This window comes from Gopherus flavomarginatus, chromosome 1 (genome assembly GCF_025201925.1).
Source record: "Gopherus flavomarginatus isolate rGopFla2 chromosome 1, rGopFla2.mat.asm, whole genome shotgun sequence".
NCBI lineage: Eukaryota > Metazoa > Chordata > Testudines > Testudinidae > Gopherus > Gopherus flavomarginatus.
The window spans coordinates 36,196,043-36,221,564 of NC_066617.1; the positions used below are offsets into that span (position 1 = coordinate 36,196,043).

General features: G+C 39.4%; 1 protein-coding gene across 7 annotated transcripts in view; it reads left to right on the top strand.

Annotated features, from left to right (window-relative positions):
• The window catches only part of TAFA5 (TAFA chemokine like family member 5), a 654,906-nt gene that overhangs the window by 495,473 nt on the left and 133,911 nt on the right, over positions 1-25,522 (top strand). The gene's annotated exons all lie outside the window — the stretch shown is intronic.

The window sequence follows — 25,522 nt, forward strand, 5'->3', positions numbered from 1 at the left end:
TGCTAATGCCTGTTTTTAATAAAAGATTTGCCTTCAGCAAATGTCAGGATCAAACAGGTCTCAAGAAATTGAATCAGATTTCTTTTGGCATTGTAAGGAGTGGTTAAAGGGATGCTTGACCATTCTTGTTTTTTATTCTTCTCTGTTTTAAAATTACATGTAATTCTGTATAATTTTCCAGTGCCCGAACAGGTACTTTTGGTACAGTAACTCCTCGCTTAACGTTGTAGTTATGTTCCTGAAAAATGCGACTTTAAACGAAACAATGTTAAGTGAATCCAATTTCCCCATAAGAATTAATGTAAATGGGGGGGCGGTTAGGTTCCAGGGAATTTTTTTTCACCAGACAAAAAAAATTATATTATATAGATATACACATAGTATACCTTTTAAGCAAACAATTTAATACTGTTCACAGCTATGATGATTGTGAAGCTTGGTTGAGGTGATGGAAGTTAGAGGGTGGAAGAGGGAGGGATATTTCCTAGGGAATGCCTTACTGCTAAATGATGAATTAGCACTCAGCTGAGCCCGCAAGGGTTAACACATTGGTGTTAAGGTAGCCTCTTACACAAGGCAGCATGGACACAAGGGAGGAGACAAAGCTTAACAAACAGAGACACACACACACCTTGTGTGTGGGAGAGAGAGAGAGAGAGATGCACACAGCCCCTTTAAGTAAGCTGACTCACTCTTAAGTGCATTGTCTTTTTAAGTAGATCAGGAAGTTAAGACAGCAGCTGCTGCTCCAGGCTTTCTCTGTCTGTCTCTCCATCTGTGTCCCCTCCCTGCTCTATATGGAGAAGGGGTAAGTAGGATGCAGGAGCAGGTGGGAGGGGGACACGCTGACATTAGCTCCCCCCTCCCCTGCCTGCACAGCAAGCAGGTGTCTCTGGGAGCAGCTCTGAGGCAAAGGGCAGGGGAAGGAGGGACTGCTGAACTGCCTATAGATAGCCTGTGGGCAGCTGCAACACAGGGAACATAGGGGAGTGGGGAGCTGATAAAGGGGCTGCCGGTCCACCCTGGTTACAAGCCCCCACCAGCTAGCTGCAACAGGCTGCTCTTCCTGCAAGTAGTGGACAAAGCAGGCAGCTGCCAAACAACATTAGAAGGGAGCATTTTATGACTTTAAATGAGCATGTTCCCTAATTGATCAGCAACGAAACAACGTTATCCAGGATGACTTTAAGTGAAGAGTTACTGTACTTGTAAAAGAAAAAATACCATCAAGGACTGGATGACTTAGAGACTCTGGCTTTAAAAGATAATTAACACTAATAGAGCCTTGCATAAGTCACCAGGTTCAATTCAAATATAGTCCATTATGGGTATGACTCAAAAGCCATTACATTATAAAAGCTGTTCAGTATCTTACATGTTATGATTGGGGGTGGGGGTTCAGCCTAGCTCTTAATAAAAGCCAACATCACAAAAATCCACCATCACCGTTGACACACATTGGCACACTTGCTGCAAAGTCCTGAATGGGCAATTGGAGACCAAACTTCCCTTTCATCTGTATAAGTGGTCACTTTGAGATCAAGGTGGAGATGCATTAGTCTGACTTATGGGGAAGCTGGTATTGTCACTGATTATACCCCACCTTTTCTATGGATAAAGAACCTGACTTCAGTGAGCGTTGGAGTATGTGTAAATGGAGGGTATTAGCCTCTAGGGACGACTGACTGCTCAGATGCACCATATTCAATTTAACTGACTTAATTTCATAAACTGTAGTGTGCAAATGCTTGTACAATTTCAAAAATGTGCATGAAGATTTACTATATTTACATGGGGAAATCAGGAACTTGGGTGTATAATAGGCTGGTCAGAAGCATAATTAGTCAATTGCATGTGCAATTGTAGTTGTGCAGATGATCATTTGCAAGTGCATTTTATGCACGAAGTTACATGCCTACATTGTTTCTAAATCAAGCCCTAATATGTAAAACACAACAATATGTGTAGCACAGAATGTGTGGTGGAAAAGAGGGAAAGCAATACTTTGGTAAAACTAATGGAGTTTAAATAGATGTGAGTAAATACATGGTTTGGAATATCAACTCACCCAACTGCCAGTGATAATTGCCATGCGTTTCCTAGTGGTTGAGAGAATTTATGCACAATTTATGGTTTGATTTAAAAGAATCTTCAAGGCCTTATCATTACTAAAATAGTCTACAAAAACGTGAATCAAATGTACCCAGATGCAGCGTTCTTTTCTGTTGTATTTGGGCCGTGCTCATCATTGTGGTATCTGAGTATCTGCTATCTTTCTCAGTCAGACTGATACTTCCAGTGTCTGTGGTACTGCTTACAGTATTGCCAAACAGCAGCAGAGGGAAATTAAGAAGCCTGATTGGTCTCACTGCTGCTGTTCAGAAAATAATCAAGAATTATGTCAATTTAGTTGATTGACTTGGCAAAGCTGTGAGTCACTGGAAGGGAGCAGGACCCAAAAAATGGATGCTGAGTAAAAGCAGGGTAGCAGAAACATCCTCATATAGATAATGGGTAGAACCATGGAGACCTAGCTGCTTTGCAGCTTTTAGGTGACTCTGCCTCTGAAGGAAATGAAGAAGAGACAGAAAACTCCTTCTCCTTTCCAGCAGATAATGGGGAAAATTCAGTTCCTGCATATGTGTATATATAGACAGAAGGGTCAGGAAATTAAAACGTTTCCCATAACAATTGTAAACTTTCACTGTCTTGAATTTTATGTATGTAAATCTGTATTCTCCTGCTGCTTCAATGGATGTGTGTTCAGCTAGTGTTAACATGCGTTTTGGGTTTCTTTGTTTGTTTATATGGCTTCTCACATGGGAAGCAAGTCTGATCCTCGATTTTATGCATGAAGTTACATGTCTTGCAAGTGTAGTTGTTGCTGCAAGGAGGATTTGAGCATCAGCCTTACAACATGATGTATTAGCAGGAGTGTTGTAAGCAAGATATGAAAAGTAATTCTTCCACTCTACTTTGCGCTATTAGGCCTCAACTGGACTATTGTGTCCAGGCCTAGGCACCACATTTCAGGAAAGATGTGGACAAATTGAAGAAAGTCCAGAAAAGAACAACAAAAATGATTAAAGATCTAGGACACATAACTGATGAGGGAAGATTGAAAAAGTGGGTTTGTTTAGGCTGGAGAAGAGAAGACCGAGTAGAGACACAATAAGAGTTTTCAAATACATAAAAGATGGTTCCAAGGAGAAGGGAGAAAAATTGTTCTGGTTAGCCTCTGAGGATACCACAAGAAGCCATGGACTTAAATTGCAGAAAAAGCGGTTTACGTTGGACATTAGGAAAAACTTCCTAACTGTCAAGGGAGTTAAGTACTGGAATAAATAGGCTAGGGAGACTGTGGAATCTCCATCACTGGAGATTTTTAAGAGCAGGTTAGACAAACACCTTTGTCCTGCCATCAGTGCAGAGAACTGGGCTAAATGATGTCTCAAGGTCCCTTCCAGTCCTACAATTTTTATGATTCTCCTGCAGAGATGCCACTCCTCAAAAGCTGACATAGCCTCATGGCACAGACCTCTCCATCAGGGTCTGTCCAGTGCAACAAGTTTCCAGGTTTTAATGACTATCTTGGATGTTTTGTGGCTACCTTTCAAGGTGTCTTTGTATGTGAGGATGGGTCAACTCTTAGAGTAGGTTCCCATGTTCAACTGATTTGGGTATATGGGAAACCTCCACGCAGCTCAAATGTCTGATTCAGCAAAGTTGAGCCCTCATGGGCATGCTCTTAATGCCTGGGATTTGGAACTTCTCAAGGACTTCAGTGTTGTAAATAAAAAGCTTAGGCAAAAGGTTGTTGGTTTTTTTCAAGTGTCATTGCCTACACAGTGAAGTAATCTTCTTGCTGGTGGATTCTCTGCAGCTTGAGGTCTTCAAACCACAATTTGAAGACTTCAATAACTCAGACATAGGTTAGGGGTTTGTTATAGAAGTGGATGGGTAGGGTTCTGTAGCCTGCTTTGTGCAGGGGGTCGGACTGGATGATCACATTGGTCCCTTCTGACCCTAGAATATATGAGTCTATGAGTCTATGAATTCTTCTTGGTCTATGTATTCCATTATTCCAGGGAAAACACACTAAAACAAATGGACTAGATGTAATTTTTTTTAACAGTGACATAGCTATGCCAGCGGAATTGGATTTACATCTTTTGTGCTCCTACAACACCCCTCCCCCCACCTATAGCTGAACTTTGTGTTTTCTGTAAAAAATGAAACAAAAAGAAATATAAATGATAATTTAAATATTTATTCAATGCAATATCAAAAAATACATGTAATTAAAACAACCACATAAGTAGCCTATGCTAACCACTTTTAACCACATATGCATTAAATTTTTAACTTTTTAACCCACATTTAACTTTTAGGCGCCCCTAGAATGCCAGCGCCCCTAGGCACCTGCCTCCTGTTCCTAATTGGAAATCTAGTCCTGTATGCCAGTATAGTCTCTGTAGTATAGACATACCCTAAGCGTTGCAGGAGTCTGAAAGACCCACCTTCATAAGTGACTTTGACACTTAAGAAATTACAGTGCATTATATGCCCAAAACTACATTGAAGAATGCCAAGGTTGCAGAGTTAAGCACTCAGACTTTAGGAAATCCCAGAATCCCTGTGCAATCTCATTTTGGTCCCATTGTGTGTATGTATTAAGATACAGTCTTTGACATAATCACATACCCTTTGTTTCCACAGGACCCCTGCCTTATTCATTGTATGGGTTGGACCTACCCTGGTCATGAATCAGGATTGTGTATTGAAAGAAGTTGTCTAAAATCCTGGCCTCATTAGTTGCTGAATTTGGAAGGTGTGTAATAAATGAGGTAGGGGACTCCAGGAAGAAAAAGTACAGTGTAGTGGGTAAGGCATGTCACTGGAGACTTGGATTCTATCCCTGTCTCTGCCACAGAGTTCTTATGTAATGCTGAGTAAGTCACTTAAACAAGGTTTTTCACAGGTGCTTGAGACACACATTTTCATCACCTTTAATGCATAGTGTTTTGCCAACAGCAGAGGAATAGAAAGGTTCAGGAGTCTGAGGTACCATTCCAGGCTTTTTTTAATATAGAGATATACCTATCTCATACAACTGGAAGGGACCTTGAAAGGTCATCAATTCTAGCCCCCTGTGCCTTCACTAGCAGGATCAACTGCTAATTTTGCCCCAGATCCCTAAGTAGCCCTATCAAGAATTGAACTCACAACCCTGAGTTTAGTAGACTAATGCTCAAACCACTGAGCTATCCCTCCTCAAAAACATGTTTCTAGAGGGGAGTGTATTGTAGTGGTCATAGACTGTCTGACCCCTTTGGACCCTGTCCCCCTATCCTGTTCTGTGCCACTTCTGTCTCTTGTGGCCTGCGATAGCCAGTAGCTGCAGTGGCAGGAAAAATCCTGCTCAACCCCTGCAGCCTCATGATGGAACATGCTCAGTTTGTTTGTGAGCAGTCCACTTGGCATGTGCAGTCCACCTGACATGACCAAATTGTGAGGACTCTTAGGAGAATTTAGCTGCCAAACAAATTTCTGCTGGGCATGAAATAATATCTTTTGTTGGACCAACTTCCGTTGGTGAGAGAGACAAGTTTTAGAGTCTCACAGAGCTCATCTTCAGGTCTGGCAAAGGTACTCTCAGCATCACAGCTAAATGCAAGGTGGCACAGATTGTTTAGCGTAAGTAGTGAGGATATATTCTAAAGTAGAATACCTTAGGCCAAGGTAGAGAGGCCCGTTAACACCTGTGCATCATAGGACAAAAAGAGGGCTTTAGTGGGTAACAGATTGTTGTAATAAGCCATAAATCCAGAGTCTCTGTTCAGTCCATGATTTTTAGTGTCTAGTAGAGTTATGAATTTAAGCTCCTCGGCTCGTCTTTAGAAAATATTGTTCAGGTTTCCTTTGAGGATCAGAACTGATAGGTCAGATATAGTGTGACTGCTTTGTGAAAGTGTTCACTCACAGGTGATATGTGTTTTTGATTTTAATCATTTTCCTCTGTGAGTTCATTTGAAAGAGTAGTGATTGTCTCATTTCACCCACATAGTTGTTATTGTGGTACTTAGTTCACTGGAGGCGGTACACCACATGTTGAGATAGGCATGTGTAGGACCCATGGATCTTGAAAGGTGCTTTCTGAAATAACTCTTCAGGCCTTTGAATAATGTCCCAGCCTCTCCAAACTTATCATCAGAAACAAACTCCCCACAGACCAGGACACACCAACTCAGAGGCACAAGACCCTGCCAGAACAACAAATTCAAAACCTGCAGATATATCTCCACTGCTAAAATGATCTACACTCCTCAGAAAGCACCTTTCAAGATTAATGGGTCCTACACATGCTTATCTCAACATGTGGTGTACCTCCTCCAGTGAACTAAATGCCACATACTGGATCTATGAAGGTAGGTGTGGTGATCCATGGGTTTCTTGCATATGGTTGTCTGTAGGGCTGCAACTACACTGCATACATCTCCTGAGCATGGACAGTCTCAGATTTTTCCAAACTTGTAACTTGGCCACGTTTGGGCATTTTCCCTTTACCAAATTTCAAGTTCCTGCTCCAAAGCACAAAGGTATGAAAGGTGATGGGCGCTTCCTCTGAGACAGGTTTCGAGTCGGACTGAATGGGTCCTCCAGGGAAAACCCCAAGATGAGGCGTGTTTGTGGGGGAAAGCTTAGGTTGATGTTTGTTTTCTATATATTTTTTTCAATTTAACTATAAAGGTAAATCTCAGGAATGGGGTAAATTTGAAGACTATCCAATGTTTCTATCGTCTGTCCAGAGTAAGCAGAAATTAGGGCTGTGAGAATGGGAATTTGCATGGCACTGTTATAGCCAGCATCACAAGATCATTATGTGCCAGATGTGCCAAAGATTCATATGTCCCTTCATCTTCAACGACCATTCCAGAGGATGTGTCCATACTGATGACAGGTTCTGCTTGATAACTATCCAAAGCAGTGAAGACCAACACATGTTCACTTTTGTTATCTGAGTCAGATGCCACCAGCAGAAGATTTTCTTTTTTAGTGGTTCAGGTTCTGTAGTTTCTGCATCAGAGTGTTGCTCTTTTAAGGCTTCTGAAAGCATGCTCCAAACCTCATCCCTCTCAGATTTTGGAAGGCACTTCAGGTTCTTAAACCTTGAGTTGAGTGCTGTAGCTATCTTTAAAAATCTCACATTGGTCCCTTCTTTGTGTTTTGTCAAATCTGCTGTGAAAGTGTTTTTAAAATGAACAACGTGTGCTGGGTCATCATCCACATGTGCTATAATAGGATATACAAGGCAGAATGCGGGTAAAACAGAGCAGGAGACATACTATCCTCCCACAAGGAGTTCAGTCAAAATGCAATTTAGTGCATTATTTTTTAACGAGTGTCATCAGCATGAAAGCATATCCTCTGGAATGGTGGCCAAAGCATGAAGGGACATACGAATGTTTAGCATATCTGGCACATAAATACCTTGCAATGTCAGCTACAAAAGTCCTATGCGAACACGTGTTCTCAGTTTCAGGTGATATAAATAGGAAGCCGGCAGCATTATCTACCATAAATGTAAATAAACCTGTTTGTCTGAGTGACTGGCTGAACAAGAAGTAGGACTGAGAGGACTTGTAGGCTCTATCTTATCTTTTCTTGATCTGTTAATAGTGTCTTCTATATTTATAGGTAGGTGTAGGTTGATACTAGAGTTGTTGAGTAGTATCACTGGATTTTGTACAGGTAACACTGATATTTCCCCTCCTCCTTTACCAAATTCAAGAGTATGTAGTCTTAATGTTTACACAATGTTTGACGTTCTTAGAAGTGTTGTTGTTGTTATTAATTATTAATTATTATTATTATTTGCTGCTTTTTACCGACATAGGTATGCCTATAAAAAGCCTAGTGTAGACTTTTTTTACATTATAAGCATTTTTTTTATTGCTATAATTGCACCCACATGTTGGAGGATTGTGTTTGTGTAACTATGTGAGCAAAACCCACCCAGTGTATACAAGGTTTATGTCAGTGGGACAACTTGTGTAAAGCCAAGCAAATTCTTACAGGATGGGAGCTTAAGTGGTGATTATTGTTGTTGCTTTCCTGGATACTTAGACATCAGTAATTAAGTGTGTTTATCTGATATTACAGACAGATACCGTATGTTCCCTACCAGTAATATTAAAGAGATGTGGAATGTGTTCAAAGGAAAATCACTAGTTTTTCTTTTTCCCCCAGGGTCTTTTTAATCATATATATTTTTAAATGTTATACACACAGAAGATTTAGTTGGGGATTGGTCCTGCTTTGAGTACGGGGTTGGACTAGATGACCTCCTGAGGCCCCTTCTAACCCTCATATTCTATGATTCTATGAAGACATTGAAGATACTGAACAGAAGCAGACCCAGAAGTGATCCAGGTGGGACCTGACTTGATATGCAGTTCCAGCCTGACTGAACCATTGGTAATTACGGTCTAGAAACAGTTTTCCAACCAGTTAGGCATCCACCTTATAGTAGCTCCATCTAGGTTGTATTGCCCTATTTTGTTTATGAGAAGGTCATGTGAGACCATATCAAAAGCCTTACTAAAGTCAAGATATACCAACAATACCACTTCCCCCAATCCACAAGGCTTGTTAACCTGTCAGAGAAAGCTATTAGGTTGGTTTGATACGATTTGTTCTTGACAAATCCATGCTGACTGTTACTTAACACCTTATTATCTTCTAGGTGTTTGCAAATTGATTGCTTAATTATTTGTTCCATTATCTTTCTGGGTATTAAAGTTCAGCTAATTGGTCTGTAATTCCCCAGGTTGTCCTTATTCCTTTTTTTTTTATAGATGGGCACTATATTTGCCCTTTTCCTCTCCTCTGGAATCTCTTCTGTCTTCTATGACTTTTTGAAAATAATCACTAATATCTCAGATATCTCTTCAGTCAGCTGCTTGAATATTCTGGGATATATTTCATCAGGCCCTGGTGACTTGAAGACATCTAATTTGTCTAAGTAATTTTTAACTTGTTCTTTCCCTATTTTATCCTCTGATCCTACTCATTTTCACTGTCATTCACTATGTTAGATGTCCAATCACTAATAAACTTTTTGGTGAAAACAGAAACAAAAAACTCACTTAACACTTCGGCCATTTCCACATTTTCTGTTATTGTTTTTCCTCTCTCCTTGAGTAATGGGTCCACTCTGTCCTTGGTCTTCCTCTTGCCTCTAATGTATTTATAAAATGTTTTCTTGTTACCTTTTATGTCTCTAGCTAGTTTAATCTTGGTCTTCCTAATTTTGTCCCTACATACTTATGTTATTTGTTTATATTCATTCTTCATAATTTGACCTAGTTTCCACTTTTTGTAGAACTCTTTTTTTTTTTTTTTTAGTTTCAGATCATTGAAGATCTCCTAGTTAAGTCAGAGTGGTCTCTTGACATACTTCCTGTCTTTCCTACGCAGTGTGATAGTTTGCTCTTGTGCCCTTAATAATGTCTTTTTGAAAAACCGCCAGCTCTTTAACTGTTTTTCCCCTTAGACTTGCTTCCCATGGGATCTTACCTACAAACTCCCTGAATTTGCTCAAGTTTGCTTTCTTGAAATCCATTATCTTTATTATGCTGTTTTCTCTCCTACTATTCCTTAGAATCATGAACTGTATCGTTTCATGATCACTCACACTTAAGCTGCCCTTCCACTTTCAAATTATCAACCAGTTCCTCCCTATTTGTCAAAATCAAATTAGAACAACCTCTCCCCTAGTAGTTTTCTCTACCATCTGAAATTGTCTCCAATACATTCCGAGAACTTGGTGGATAATCCATGCCTTCCTGTATTATTTTCCCAACACATGTCTAGTTAGTTGAAGTCCCCCATCACAACTGAGTCCTGTGCTTTGGATGATTTTGTTAGTTGTTTAAAAAAAGACTCATCCACCTCTTCTTCCTTATTAGGTTGTGTGTAGTAGACTCCTACCATGACATCACCCTTGTTTTGTTTTTTTTAATCCTTTAATAGATATTTAATGTAAAACTCATGTTTGGTCCCGATAAACTTGAATTAATTAATTATTAGGGCAGGTCAGAAATTTTCTGAAAGAACAGGTTTCCATCAGAAAATGCTGATCGAACAAAATTGAAACTTTTTTGGGGAATATACTGATTTTGTTGAAATTTAATGGGAAATGATTAAAGTGTTTTGATTTGAGATCAAAATGTTTTGTTTTGACTTTGTTTTGATTTATGTCAATATTATATTATTTATATTCAACATCAAATATAATATAAAAAATGAAATGATTAAGTTGAAACTAAATTTTTCAATAAGGTCAAAACAAAATTTTTCAGAATATTTTGTTTCATGAAAAAAATTGAGATTTCTACCTTTCATCCCCATTCAGGAAGAAACAAAATTTTGGAATTTCCTGCAGGGTATGAATTCCATATTTTGACCAGCACTATTAGCTACCTTAATTTTATTAAACTTGCTTTCTGTGTACAAGAAAAACACTAAAACTGTATGCAGTATGGTTTACTGATATAGACTTATCGCAGCCTCATTTCAGATAGCCAGGTTTGCCCACATATTAATCTCAATGAGGAATATATTTGTCAGTGCTGGGAAAAGTAGTCCACGTCTACCATAGAGTAAATAAATGTACAGTATTCCTCCAGATGTGAATATGTAATTGGGACTCTGATAGGGAATGTGTTACCTACTTCATAACTATTACCCCTTTATTCCCAAATTCTTATACATTTTACATATATTCTTATATATTTTACATACCCATCATCTTCATAAGAAGTAGTAGTGGCAATTATATACGTATGCATACTCTGAGAAAGAGATGTTTGAGTATATGCCAGATCTGGATTGCAAATTAGATCTGTGTCTGTGTCTGCCTTTATTCTTTTCTTTATTTTCTTCCAGGACATATTTAAGTGGAAATGAGCCAGATGTGGAAAAGGAGCTGTGATATTCTCTGAAATGTTATTAGATAAAATGATTGCAGGTTATGCTGTTAGTGGTATCTCAGCCCATTGAGGCTCAAGAAATTCAACAAAAGGAGCAGTGATTTATGCTGTTGACTGCATGAAGGTTGTTCTAATGTGCCTGGTGGTTCTGCCCTGTGAGTCAAGAATTTTGTTCCCATTTAAAAATTCCCTAGTCTAGTAAAAATGATTAGATAAGAGCACTGCTGTTGGGACTCACTGGGAACAGCTGCCAGTTTTCAACCTACAGAATCCTTATTTAATATTTACTGGTCTCTGGGAATTGACTGTTGGCTTTCTATTGGAAGGAGAAAAACACCCCTTACTACAACTGTGGTCTCCTGGTGTAGTAAAATCAGGGAAGTGGTGTAAATGGTGAACCAATAAAAATACCAGACAAATATCTTGAGGTCTGGCTTCCATTTGTTAAATAAAAAGCCTTCCCATGCAGTCAAACCAAAACATTTGTGGTCTTTTCAATAGTAATTTAAGAGGCTCGGATTCAGCTCTGATGTGGTATCATATACTGATGGATTACAGGGGACAAAAAGCCAGTTAAAGGGAGCCTGAGAGACAAGTCAGAAGGGGCTATTGTTTAGCAAGGTGCTCGTAAGCCAAGACAGATTCTTTTGCTCTAGTTCTTGTGTTTTTGTTTGAATTGACTGCTGCCAGATGAGATCCATAGGCTGTCCCAGGATATAACCACCCCTTCCTTGGAAAGGAATCCTGTCATAGTACGTGCCTCATGCTGTATAATATAATGCGGCTTGCTCATATTATCTGTGGAGTGTATTTGCTCAAAATAGCTAGGTTTTTTGTGTGTTCCTTTATTCTATAGAGCCCATAAAAAGCAGTTACAACAGAAAGTGTCAGTATTGTTCGGCTTCAGAACTGACTATTTTATTGTAGCTCTTAAGTCCTGGATTTGCCCTGATAAGCTTCTTTAAAACTGATCCTTGCAGTGGTGAGAAACAAGAAGGCCCTAACTCTCATTTACACTAAGGCCCATTTATACTACTTGACAGTGTAAAGTTATTTTAAAGTGGGCATCAATTGCACCCACTCTGTGAAATCTGTATCCTGCTAGAGTGGTACAGAGAGGCCTTAGTGTAAATGAGAATCAGGCCCAAAGTGTGAGAGACAATCAAACAAATGCTAAGTGGTCTGTGAATGACAGCTCATGAAGCCTGAGCAGGTCTTGAACAGTGGAGAGCTGCCTGAGTGGTAAATTGCAGTGCAGTGAAACCTGACCTGGATGATCAAGAACACACTGAATAGAGCTGGTTTGAAAAATTCAGTGAAATTGGAATGGTTGGCCAAGATGGACTGATTTGGCCTAAGTAATCATAAACTTATGAGCTCACCCGCCCTGCTTCTCAGCCATCCTCCTGGTGAACTTCTGGGGAGCCTGTGTTTCCAGGATCCATAATCCTGGACCAACCAGCCATGTGGATTATTCCCCAGGGTTTGTGGCTCTGGGGCAGCCCCAAAGGCCAACGTCCCTGCGTTCCGTTCCCTTTTGGAGAGTTGTTACTAATTAGAAAAAAAAATTCAAAATAGCAAAATCCTCTGCAAATCAGAATGACCTTTTTCTGCACAGATCTAACACAGCATGCTCCTGTGAAACTAGGGGAGCACTCTTACTTGCAGCAGCTGTTACACTTTTAAAAGGAGGAGCTTGCGTACCCTTCTTGCAGTAGCTGATGTGTGCAGTTGGCAATGGGGCAGCACCCCCACCAGACATGGCCATTGGCTACTTAATGGTAATGCTGGCTGCTACCCACTCTATCTCCAGTTCATTACAGTCTGGGAATATAAACAGCTTAACTATGGCTTCTGTTTGTGGGGTAGTGTAAAAAGCCTTCCTCAATAGAGCTGGTTGGAAATGTTACAACAAAACTTTTTAGCTGGAAGGTGCTGATTTCACTAAAGTGAACTTTGGCAGAATCTGTAACAGATTCAATGAAACTTCTGTCAAACACAGGCAGGTTTTTGTTGGAAATCTGCTGGTGTTCCAGGGTTGACAGCTCCACCAGGGAGCCCTGGTGCCCCAGCTGGAAAAAATCAGAAGGAAAACAAATTGCAAAATACTAAAATTTCTTGTGAACGTTAACTCTGGAGTTTGGACAAGCTCTGTTGCTGAACCCTGTCTCCTATTGAACAAACATTTGTTTATAGACCCAGCCACAATGTGATACCCTAGATCAAATGAATTCTCAGAGTTTAAGCAGTCTGCTTCTTGATCTAAGATCTTGTGCACTGGACTACCTGTGTGTGAGCCTGGATTTGTTTCAAGACACTACAGAGATCACTTTAGAGACTGACAAAGAGTGGAAGACTGAAATTTAAGTTAAATAAAATGCCTTTGGTCACTACTAGTTGTAACCAGGCTATGTAAAGAAAGAAAGAACTGAAGTGTCTGGCAACTTTGGAACAACAATTCCAGAAATCACAGATCATATTGCACTTATTACACCATCTCAGTTTTATGTTCTGTTTGTCTAACACCTTGGGGAGAAAAATCAATGTTATCTTGTGTATTCTTATCTGGTGGACTGTGCATGGTTTGAAGTATGGATAATGAATGTTCCACCCTTACACATTATCCTTTTCTAAGAAAAAAAATCAAATGTTAAAAAAGAAAAATATCTGCATATATCTGAAGTATACACAGAACATAATAGTGTATGACAGGGAGAACCAGCTTTCTGTGCATCATGCTTCCTGTTCTTTAGAAAAGAAATAATTGTAAAGTTGTGTGATCTCCTGCAGCTCATGGATTTGATGAAATTATGATTGTGTGATAACATGGACAGGGCTTTAACATGGAATCCCACTGGTCTTGTTCAAGATGATTCATCTTTTCCAACTGCTGGATAAAATAAGCCGATCCATGTGTTCATGGAAATTAAGAGATAGCGAACTCCAACGGGAACTATTGCATTTGTAAACATCAGTGAAGTATGGCATTAGGTTGAAAGGTATAAGTCTTCAAAATTAAATAAATAAATAATAATTGGAGATATACCAATCTCCTAGAACTGGAAGGGACCTTGAAAGGTCATCGGGTCCAGCCTCCTGCCTTCACTAGCAGGACCAATTTTTGCCCCAGATCCCTAAGTGGCACCCTCAAGGATTGAACTCACAGGAGGATTTTAATCTTTCCATCTCTCCAGACTCTAATATAATTATATTATTTTAAACAACTGTTTTCTTTTTATTCAAAAAGTCCGATATGTTCTGATGCTTTTAAGGCATACATTGTGTTAGCTGTGTTGGATATACCGTACATAAAAAGATTTTTAAAAGAGGATAAACCCTTTTCAGCACTGGAGTTTTAAAACTGGAATGGTGGTAGAGTTAGTGGCAATTGGATGGGAAGGGTTGATAAAAGGATATCAAGTGTGTTGTGTGTAACTGTGGTGGGAGAAGTGGAGTCTAAGCCAGAGGAGTGAGGCCGGAATAGGAAAGGCAGGCAGGTGCCACAAAGTTGAGTGTGATCTGGCAATCTGTGGGAGAGGAGCTTCCTCTGTACAGTGAAGGAGTGGCATGCTACCTAGTGGAACAGGGAAAGGGTGAAGAAGGCGGCTGTGATGAGAAGCTGCAGCATCACACACTTTGGCTGAGCTGCTTCTCCCTGGAATAAATATGCTTCTCCTTACGGCAGTGCTTGTAAGAGACTGACTGGTCTTTAGTTCTTGGTCCCACATTCTGCTTCCTTTCCTGGTTGTAGATTTCACACCTGAGTAGTGCCTCTTCAGTGGAAGCATTTGTGCCTGGACAGTATAGGTAATATTGGGTTCTGACCTTACACTTCTCAAGACCCAAACAGGCACTGTTAATTATTTCTACTCTATGTCACTATGATAAAAACTCACTGTACGTTGATAAAAGATCATAGTGCAAATTATGAGACAAAGAATGTAAGATTTGGTGGATTTTTTTTGAAGAAGCCATCTTTAAGAGCAGCCTGAAAAAAAAATGGTTTTGAGTCCTTGATAATTATGCTATTCCCTTAAAATTAATCTAAAATTTGGCAGCTCCCAGACTGTCTGAATAGTTCAATTATTGCCCCTTGTGAGAAACGTAAACTGTTGCTAGCCATATCATGAAGACATTTACCCCCACTCTACAAAAAGGTGGGTGGATCTGTCTAAATATACTGACTGGATAAATAAAGGAAGTTGGAAAGGGGCACTGTATCATCAAAGAGAAGGAGAGAGGACTACTAAAATCTGATCCTGGTTCACTCATGGGTGTTCAGCATGTCACTTAACATCGCTGCCTTTCAGTAAAATGGTGTTAAAATATTTTTGTTCTCAGAGGAGTGCTATGTTTATTAACTAAAGAGACGCTGTCAGAACAATGTTTTAATGGATTGTCATAATACTGCAGTGTTTGAACTGCAAACACTTAAAGGAAGTATTTATATTAAGAAAGAGAACTTTTCACTGAAATTAAAACAACAACAGACTACTGATTATGTTATACATTTTGGCCATAAACCAACCTAATGTGGGGTTACTTTAATGTTTGCAAGATGTGTGGAAATAAAAAAGCACGCCATGTTGGTATTTACAGGATATTATTATAATAAAAAATGAGGGAACAAATATTCAAGAGACTCTGCAGTCTACTGAAATTGTATTGCTTACGTTAGTACTGAATTAAGTGTAGCATTCCCTAATGAACCACGTGTAATTCAAGGTAGAGTTTTCTGCTAAATTGAATTAATCAGAAAAGCCGGCTTTTCACAAAGGAGCAGTAGATATCTACTTCCCCCATTTAAGGAAGCAGAGACTACTTCAACTGATAAAAGCATTGAAATGTGATACATGTCTTTTTTTTCCCTCATTGGCAATATAACTTTTAATCTATTAGGCTTATAATAACAATTTTGAAAGAAACATTCTAAATTCCACCAAACTCTGAAGCCCAGTACATATATGGGTTTCCATTGAAAGGAATGGATGTGGCATGTACATTTAAGATTAATTAGAATGTGGATGAAAAGCTTTAAATCAGTTCAGCAATTGAGCTTTTTTTTTAATATTTGGTGGGAGTAGGAAATGGGCACCCCATTTTAAAGTTTTATCATCAGTGTTATTACTTGCATAGCTGTCCTCATTGAGTTGTAGAAGTAATTAATTGAAATCATATTATGGTTTCAGCAATTTTTGGGTGTGTGAGCATCCAGAGAGAAAGATTAGATGTTTTCACTCACAGGTCAGGTGTACACTGCAAAATGTATCCACTAGAGACCCAGTTGTTTCAGAAGGGCTGGGAAACTGACTATTTGTGTTTGTAAACCATTAAGTAAATTAACAGTGCTTTATAGATTTATTTTAACCATAACAATGGCAACATTCTAAGTAAACAAAAGAGCAAATTCCCACTACAATGTACAGACAATTATGCCTACTCCATTCCCCCTGGGATCAGTGTTGCAGTTTAGATCAGGGAAGCTACAAAAGAAAAACATGAATAGCCTCAATTTCATAAAACAAGGCACCAAAATCTCTATTTATTATTTGGATTTCTGCAGTAGTAATAAAAAGAAGCACCTGTCAAAGACTCCAGACAAGAACAATAAAACTAAAATTGCAGCTCAACCCCTGACAGCCAGCAGAACTCAACACCCTACAAAAGGGCTGCTGCAAGGATGTTTCGCGCCCCCACCTTGCGCCCTATCCCGCCCTGAGGCATCCCCAGCTCACCCCTTCTCTGCCTCCACCCCAAGCACGCCGTGGCTGCTTCACTTCTCCCGGCCACCAGGCTTGTGGCGCCTAAGCTGATTGGCGCCGCAAGCCTGGGAGGCAGGAGAAGTGAAGCAGTTGACCCCTGCTCCACCTCCTCCCCAAGCACACCGTCACTGCTTCACTTCTTCCGCCTACCAGGCGTGCGGTGCCAATCAGCTTAAGCGCTGCAAACCTGGTAGGCGGGAGAAGTGAAGCAGCCAAGATGTGCTCGGGGAAGAGGTGGAGCAGGGGTGAGTTGAAACGGGGAGTTCCCCTGCATGCCATTCCCCCCCCACTCTTGCTGCAGGCAGCCCTCCCCGTGCCTTTCTACCCCAGTTCCCTCTGCCTAAATGTCAGCGGCCAAAGATCCGGCCTCCGCGGTCACTGCCGAAGAAAAGACTGCCTAGGTCGCCTAATAGGTTGCACTGGCCCTGCCTTCAAAACACAGTGCTCCCCTTCCTCATGAAGATCAAACCCTGCCTTCTAGAGCAGTCTGCACAAATAAATGCATCTTGCAACATAGCATAAAGGTCAACAGACTTCAGCTATTTCAAACCAGAAATGGGGGAGCCTGTTCTAGAGCTGAGGGCTTCCCAGAAAACCCTGTACTGCCAGACCCTTATCTCTTATATGGAGAGGGATCTGCTCAAGCCCCTCTCTTGATCAGAACTGTGACAGTGAAGTATGAGGAGAGAGGTGGAAGGTCCCAGGCCATTTAGAGCTTTATAGATCAAAAATGGCCCTTAAATTAAAACCAGAAGCCATTGCAGATCCAGGGATACAGGGGTCACAAGTTGTCACCACACAGCATCAAGTTTAATTTTCAGATTGTCCAAAGGTTGAGTGCACTGAAGTAATTCAATCCTGAGGTGACAAAGGCTACGTTTTCACAGCAAAGAGGTGTGTTTTTACATCTAAGTAGCTAACTCAAGATATGTAAAATCCAACTGGAGCAAAGGCATAAGTAGTTTTTAACCACAAGGTAGCTAGCCAAGGCCAATACTATACTCTTCATCAGAGATTTTCCTCCACTAGCTACAATGTCTCCAGTAGGATTTTATATTGAGATAGCCATCCCTTTTTTGCCATGAAGATGTAGCCTAAGTCATAGATCACAGAAGCAAGGTCTGCATCTGGAAGAAATAGATTCACTCACCTAGTGAGGTGCGCATAGTAAGATGTGTTCCTGAGCACTGCTTTTCTGTATGATCATCTAATAACAACTGGGCATCCAACACCACCTTCAGGTTGCAAATGGTGGGCAAACACTGTCAATCAAAGGGGGAGGGATCCTGGCTATAGCTTTCATTTTCTTCCTCACATTTACTAGTATCTCTTGAGCCTTACCCAGATTAAGCATTGGTCAGCTCACTCTTGTCCATGTCCTTGTCTCATTCAGACAGCGAGGCAACAAATCTGTGGTACCATTGGATAATCCTGACCATCAGTAATGCTATTTAGAAATCTTTTTTTTAAAAAACCTTTCAACTATAATAAAACTATTTTAGTAGTAATGAGAAAGTGCATTCATTTCTCTGTATTTACCTGTTTTTATATACGATGCCACCCCTCCTCAGTAGGGACTTTACTCTTCATTGCATTCTTTTCAACACTTGATCTTTTGGTCCCTTGTTAATATAATCCTCTGTTTCCCAATCTGCTATGAGCCTGCTATACTAAAGATTATCAATCTTTAAAAGCAACCTCCCCCCCGAGCTTTGTTCTGTTGATATCAAGTAATGAGATAAATTATTACTTCACTAGCTTGAAAAAGTACTTTGTTGATTAATTTGAAAGTAAAATGATATTGAACAATAATTAAGTAAAATCCTTCTAATAATCTCAGAGTTTTACAAAGGTTTATCTCAGAGACTGAGATAGAAGATTTGCATGCACTGATCTGCTTGATTCCATATAAAAGAAAAAACATTGTTTACAGAACTTTCTTCTTCAAAGGCACATATTAACTGGGATATGAGACTTTTGTCTTTCATTTTGCTCTACGTGTTGATTAGTACGATAAAATTTGCACATACAGCAGCAAAGAATGACAGATAAATATTTTGCTTTGTGGTCAAATAAAAATGATATTTGGGCACTTATCACTGTTCTTGGTCAAGTTGTCTTCACTCTGTGTTTACAAGTCTAATTTGTGAAGACTTAATATAAATTATAACAGCCATGTCAATAACAATATGCATTTTCAGAGTGTTCATTGATATTTTTTTTAGCAAATATTTCTACTTCATAACATTTATTTTCTTTCAACAAATATTTCTGTTCTGTGTTTGGCAAAAATACAGATGATATATTCATATCAGATAATGAAACACTTTCTATTCCAGCAGTAACTGAGAAGGATGTTAAACAATAAGTACTAAAGTTGGACATTTTTAAATCTGCAGGTCTGCACCCCAGGTTGCAGCCATGTATTTAAAAAGAGTTGCCTGAGGAGCATTCTGGGCTATTAATGATGATTTTTAATAAATCTTAGGACATGGTGAAAGCTCCAGAGGACTGGAAGAAAGCTCATATTATGCCAATATTTTAAAAGGGTAAATGGGATGACCTAGGTAGTTATCAGGCTGACAGCTGTATATCGATCCTGGTCAAAATAATAGAATGGCTAATACAAGACTCAAATAATAAAGAATTAAAAGAGAGCAATATAATTAATGCTGGTTGACATGGGTTTATAGAAAATAGATCATATTAAACTAACTTGATATGTTTTTGTATGAAATTAAAGTTTAGTTGATAAAGGAAATAGTGTTAATACAATATACTTGGACTTCTGGAAGGCATTTGACTTGGTATCATCCAATATTTTGACTGAGAAATTATAACAATAGAAAATCAGTCTGTCACATATTAAAAGGATTAAAAACTGGTTAACTGATAGGTCTCAAAGTATAACTGTAAATTGGGAATAATCACTGTGTGTGTGTGTGTTTCTAGTGGGGTCCCTGTGGTAATGTAGTCTCTGGTTTTGGTATCCACAATTCAAGAAGGAGATTGAAAAATGAAAAGGTTTATGAGAATGATTAAAGGATTGGAAAACATGTCTTTAGGTGACCAATTCAAATAATTCCACATATTTAGCTTATCAAAGAGATGATTCTGGGGTGACTTGATCACAATCTAGAAGTATCGGCATGAAGAACAGACATTTGATAACCTAGAGCCCTTCAATTTAGGAGACAAAATATAATAAGATCAAATGTCTTGCATTTGAAGCTGGACATATTCAGATTAGAAATAAGGTGCACATTTTTAACAGTGAAAGTAATTAACCACTGAACATCTTACAAAGGATTGTCGTGGATTCTCCACAACTGAACAAAAGCACATAAGAATGGCCAATGGTCCATCTAGCACAGTATCCTGTCTTCCAACAGTGGCCAATGCCAGGTGCACTAGAGGGAATGAACAGAATAGGTAATCATCAAGTGATCCATCCTCTATTGCCCATTCCCAGCTTCTGACAAAAAACTGGAAACATTTATATCCAGACTGGTTAGTTTTTTTTCTAAAAGATGTGCTCTAAGTCAGCCACAGCTATTGGACTTGAAGCAGGGAAGTCTTATTGCCTGTGTTATGCAGGACATCACATTAGATCAATTTATCATGTTCCTTTTGGCCTGAAAATCTGAGTGCCTCCTCTGCTCTTTGTGCTGTAGTATATTGTGCACGTGCTGTCCTTTGATTTTCCATTAGCTTCATTTTTTTTGTTTTTGTATAGTAGAGACCTATGGAGTGCACAAATTTAATAACCGAGTTTTTATTTACATAGTTTTGAGGGAAATTTACTTCTGTTTGTATTGGTTGGATTTGTATTGACTGTGGCAGTTAAAATGCAATTTTCAGGTGTTGCATTTCCCTTCAAGTCATGCACGCATATTTTGACTATGTTGTCATTTCTGAGAATTATTTGCAATTTTGTTAATTTTAAGAGGGCATGTTTGTGTGTTTATAAACATATAAAATCTTACTAAATGAAAAAAATCACATAGTTATTAATACATAAAAAAGTTCTAGGCCAGCACCAGATCCATAGGTGATGTAAACTGGTGTCATTGCATTGATTTCAGTGGAGTTATGCCTGTTTACACCAGCTCAGAACATGGCTCTTAATCCTTATATTTGTAATGTTATATGTTAAAGTTGTAACTTGCTTTTCTGATGTCTTGTTAGAAGAAATCATAGGGAGAGTACCAAAGCTGAGACCTTAAAAATGTTTTGGAAAGTCAAGAACTATACTTTTATGATCACTACCATGGGCTAGCCCTAAAATTATGTTTGGGTTACACATTTGATTTTAAATAAGATCAAGTAAGAACATGAACAGATTGTTGCCAATTTTTGTTAATTTTTACGTGGTGTGACATTTAGGTACTTCACCTTAAATTGTGCTATAGTTCGTCTTTCAAGGTCTTCCCTCCACTTTACCCCTGAACCACTACTTTTAACAGCAGTTTTTGTAATCTAGACCTCCTAATTCTATTTGATCTAGGCCCAGATCTTAGTCATGCAGCTGCAGTGCTATCTCCTTGGATTGAACTTCCACATCCACAACTGGTCAATTTATTCTGTAATTTAAGAGTGCTCCTGGATTATTCACTGAATCTAAATTCTCACATAGCAGCATCCACAAGTAAGGCTTTCTACTATCTTCACTTGGCTAGGACACTCTATCCTATCCTGAAAAACAATGACGTGGCCTCAGTTATCCACACCTTTATTGCTTCTCAGCTGGACTATAGCATGAACACCTCAGCGCTTAGGAAGCTCCAACTGGTACAGAGTGCTGCAACATGTCTCCTTACCTCAGCAACACGGGCTGTCATGATCTCATCACACCTGTCCTCTGCTCTCTACACTGGTGTCCTGTAGAATATCAAATCAAGTTCAGGGTTTCAGTCCTTATCTTCAGGGCACTCAATGGCCTGGGCTCAGTTTAGCTAAAAGATCACCTAAAGCTCCAGGATGAAGATTGGTCAGCAACTTTGCTCCTCTGTCTCAGTGTAACTTTCTACCACAAGGGTAAGCTTGTCTCTGTAGGAGACAGAACTTTTTTGGGGGCTGGCCCAAGACTGTGGAATGAACTCCCCCAGGAACTAAAGGTGATCACAAATCTCATCACCTTCTGCCCTACGGGCAAGGTGCATTTCATTGTTCTGCCTTCTCTAACATAAACATTTAGCTCTGTGTGTGTCTCTAATATGCTAATGTGCAAAAACAATATTCCACTGCACACACACTTCGTCCCCTGGAGAGAGGTTGGAGAACAGATACGTGAGACATGTTAGTCACGTTGCTTAGTGCCCCACAGAAAGGTGCATAGATACTATGGTGATGGCTACAGTGGAAGAATCTGAACAGAACAAGAAAGAACGTTAGGAATTCAGGATTAGAGATTATTACTGATTTTGTATTTCATGGGGAAAATGTGATTCATTTGTTTCTTAAGCATGCAGATTTATCAAGCGTGGCAGACTTACTCAGAACTAATTCTTTTTGAAATGATAGATATTTTTACTTATTAAAAATTAGTACAGTACCCTTCTTTCAGAGTTTGCATGTATAAAAGGAAATCTAAGAGCATCTTTTGTATACACTGTAACAGGGTGGCTTGCCTCTGGGCTGGAGAGCCGGGGACTGAGTGATCCCTTATTACAAGATGAGCTCAAACTGAGGGGAATCAGGTAATTCAAATACAAAAGGCAGCAGAAAGCTGCAGAGGGGACGTGGGTGGGGGCTTGAGAATTGAGGAATCAGTAGGTACTAACAGGAGAAAGAAGCAGGACCAGAGGGATGAGCTCCAGTCAGAAAGGGCAGGGGATGGTGGCTTCAGGTGAAGCAGACTGACAAAGACAGACCTCTGGATGTGACTGAAGAACCAGAGCTAAGTATGAACTGATGAATTATGAATTTGGGCTTTATGGTGAGGACTCGTTGAGAATTGTTTGCATTATTTTTTGGTTAGAACTCTAGGATCTGGGTGAACTGTATTCGATATTGAACCAGCCCCAGAAAAGGTTTCTGTGCACCACAACAGAGGCTGACTGGTTTGTTTAACGAACCCAGAGATGAGTGCCTACAAAGTGACCTCTGACCACAAGGGAATGCACAATAAGTGGCCACATTACTACAGGAACCTTTAAATAAGGAACGGTAGATAGTATGCATGTTTTTCCTATAATATACTGAGGGGACTAGGAAAAACTAAATACTGTATTTTTTTTTCTTATAACCTTCTTTAGGTAGGGGATGTGTCTTGACATATTTAAATGAAGTGCTAGTCATATAAAGATACATTTTACTTTTAATGATCTGAACAGTATTGGTGTTGAATTATAACTGGGATAAAGGAAAATATAATTTATAATTTTCATTTATATACGTATTCCACCTCCCCATGTTCCACGTATAATTCAGTGCCAATACTTTCCACATTATTTAAAGATAAAATATATCCATTATCCTCAAATCAGCATTACAAAGTACCAGAAGAAAAGAAGCACCTCTAATTTAAAATTCACACATGTTCATTTTTAAAATTATTAATTTATATTCATTGTGAGATTCATGCTGGGCTAATCTGTGGCTTTGCCACAAGCCCTGTGTATTGGGACCCTGGGTAGGTATACCGTCTCAAGAGCAACACAAGGAAAGAATAACTCAGAGAGGCACAATTTCTTCTCTGCTTTCCCTCATCAGCATATAAATTGGTTGCATGGCACAATGGGACAAAATATAGAGAAACAAATTCTTGTCACTTTTAAAGTGATTGCTTCTTAGAATACCTAGTTCTAGAGCAGTGTTTCTCAAACTGGAGTCACCACTTGTGTAGGGAAAGCTCCTGGCCGGCCGGGCTGGTTTGTTTACCTTCCTCCTCTGCAGATCTGGCCAATTGTGGCTCCCAATGGCCCCGGAACACTGCTCCGGGCCAATGGGGGCTGCTGGAAGTGGTATACGCTGAGGGACATACTGGCTGCCGCTTTCAGCGGCTTCCATTAGCCTACAGCGGTGAACTGCAGCCAGTGGGAGCCGCAATCAGCCAGACCTGCAGACAGGGTAGGTAAACAATCTGGCCTAGCCCACCAGGGGCTTTCCCTATGTAAGTGGCGACCCCAGTTTGAGAAACACTGTTCTAGAGCATACAAGAAGAGAGGCTATTCTTGATTTAGTCTTAAAGAACATACAGTCACTAATTTAAGAAGTGACAGTAGCTGAGCCACTAAGTAGTAGTAACCAGAATAGAATTTTGTTCAACAATATCTAAGCCTCAAGGGGAGTACCTGAAAGTGACACTTAACTTTAGAAAGCAAGATTTCAATAAAATGAGAAGACTGGCTAAAAAAGACCTAAAGCTAAAAGTAAAAGAAGTAAAACCCTTAAGAGGTGGCATGGACGTTACTTAAAAAATAAATGCACAACCAATAATAGAGTCTCAGAAGACATTCTTGCTGCTGAACCAAGGAAAAGAGTAAATCAATACAGCTAAATGGAAAAGTTCTGGAGGCTATTCAAGTCAAAGTTTGGAAATCTTCCCTAGTGAAGCCAACAACAAGAACATAAATTAAAGCAGGTATTAACTAAGAGGGAACTTAGAAGGTCCAAAATAGATTTTGAAGAACAAATAGATAAGGATATAAAAACAAATAAAAAGAGATTAATTATATCCGAAGCAGATAGCATATGAAAGAATCAATTCCTCTGCGGGGTCACCAAGCATCGAGAAGCTAAATGATTTCTTTGCATCACCACCAAGGCTATTGGGGAGATACCTACCCCCCAAGTATTCTTTTCTGGGAACAAAGGCGAGGTACTATCAGAGACGAAGAACTCAGAATAAGAAGTGCTAGAGGAAACTGATCATTTAAGATGCAGTAAGTCACTGAGTCCAGATGGCATAGCCAAGAGATCTGGAGGTGTTTAAGTATGAACTGGCTGAGCTGTTAACAAAAAATTGTAATTTCCCATTAAAAGCAGTCACTGTTCCAGAGGATTGGAGGATGGCAAATGTTGTACTAATATTTAAATAAGGCTCAAGGGGTGATCTGAGGAATTATTGCCCAGTAAACCTTACATCTGTACTTGGGAAATTGGCTGAAACAATAATTAATAACAGAATAACAGAACACTTGGAAGATCATAATACAGTAGGTGTATAACCAGCATTGTTTCTGCTAGGGAAATGTATATCTCACTAACCTCTTAGAATTCTTTGAACCTGTCAATAAAATAATGAATACAGAACTGGTTGACATGATTTATTAGGCTTCTAAAAGGCCTTTGACAAGGTCCCACACGAGAAATTGCTAAACAAGTGAAGGAGGTCATAGGATGAGAGGCAAAATACTATCATGGATCAAAATCTAGTGTGTAGACAAAGTAAAGAGTAAGATTAAGTGGTCTGCTTTCATCTTGGCAAAAGGTTAACAGTGGGTGTCTTGGGGTTCCTAATGGGTACCTAAGTCTTTTGTTGTTGAATATATTTATCAATGGTCTGGAAAGGGGATGCTTAGTGGGGGAGTAAAATTTGCAGACAATACAATCGGTTTAATTTACTCAAGAACAGAGAGGACTGTGAGGAGCTTCAGAGAGACCTAATTAAATATTGGTAAATGCAAAGTATCGCACGTTGAAGGGAAAAACCTTGAATTACAAGTACACCTTGCAGGGTTCTAATTTAACTGTATCAAATTAGGAAAGAGACATGGACATCTCTGTAGAGAGCTCTATGGATAACTCTGCTCAATAGGCAAT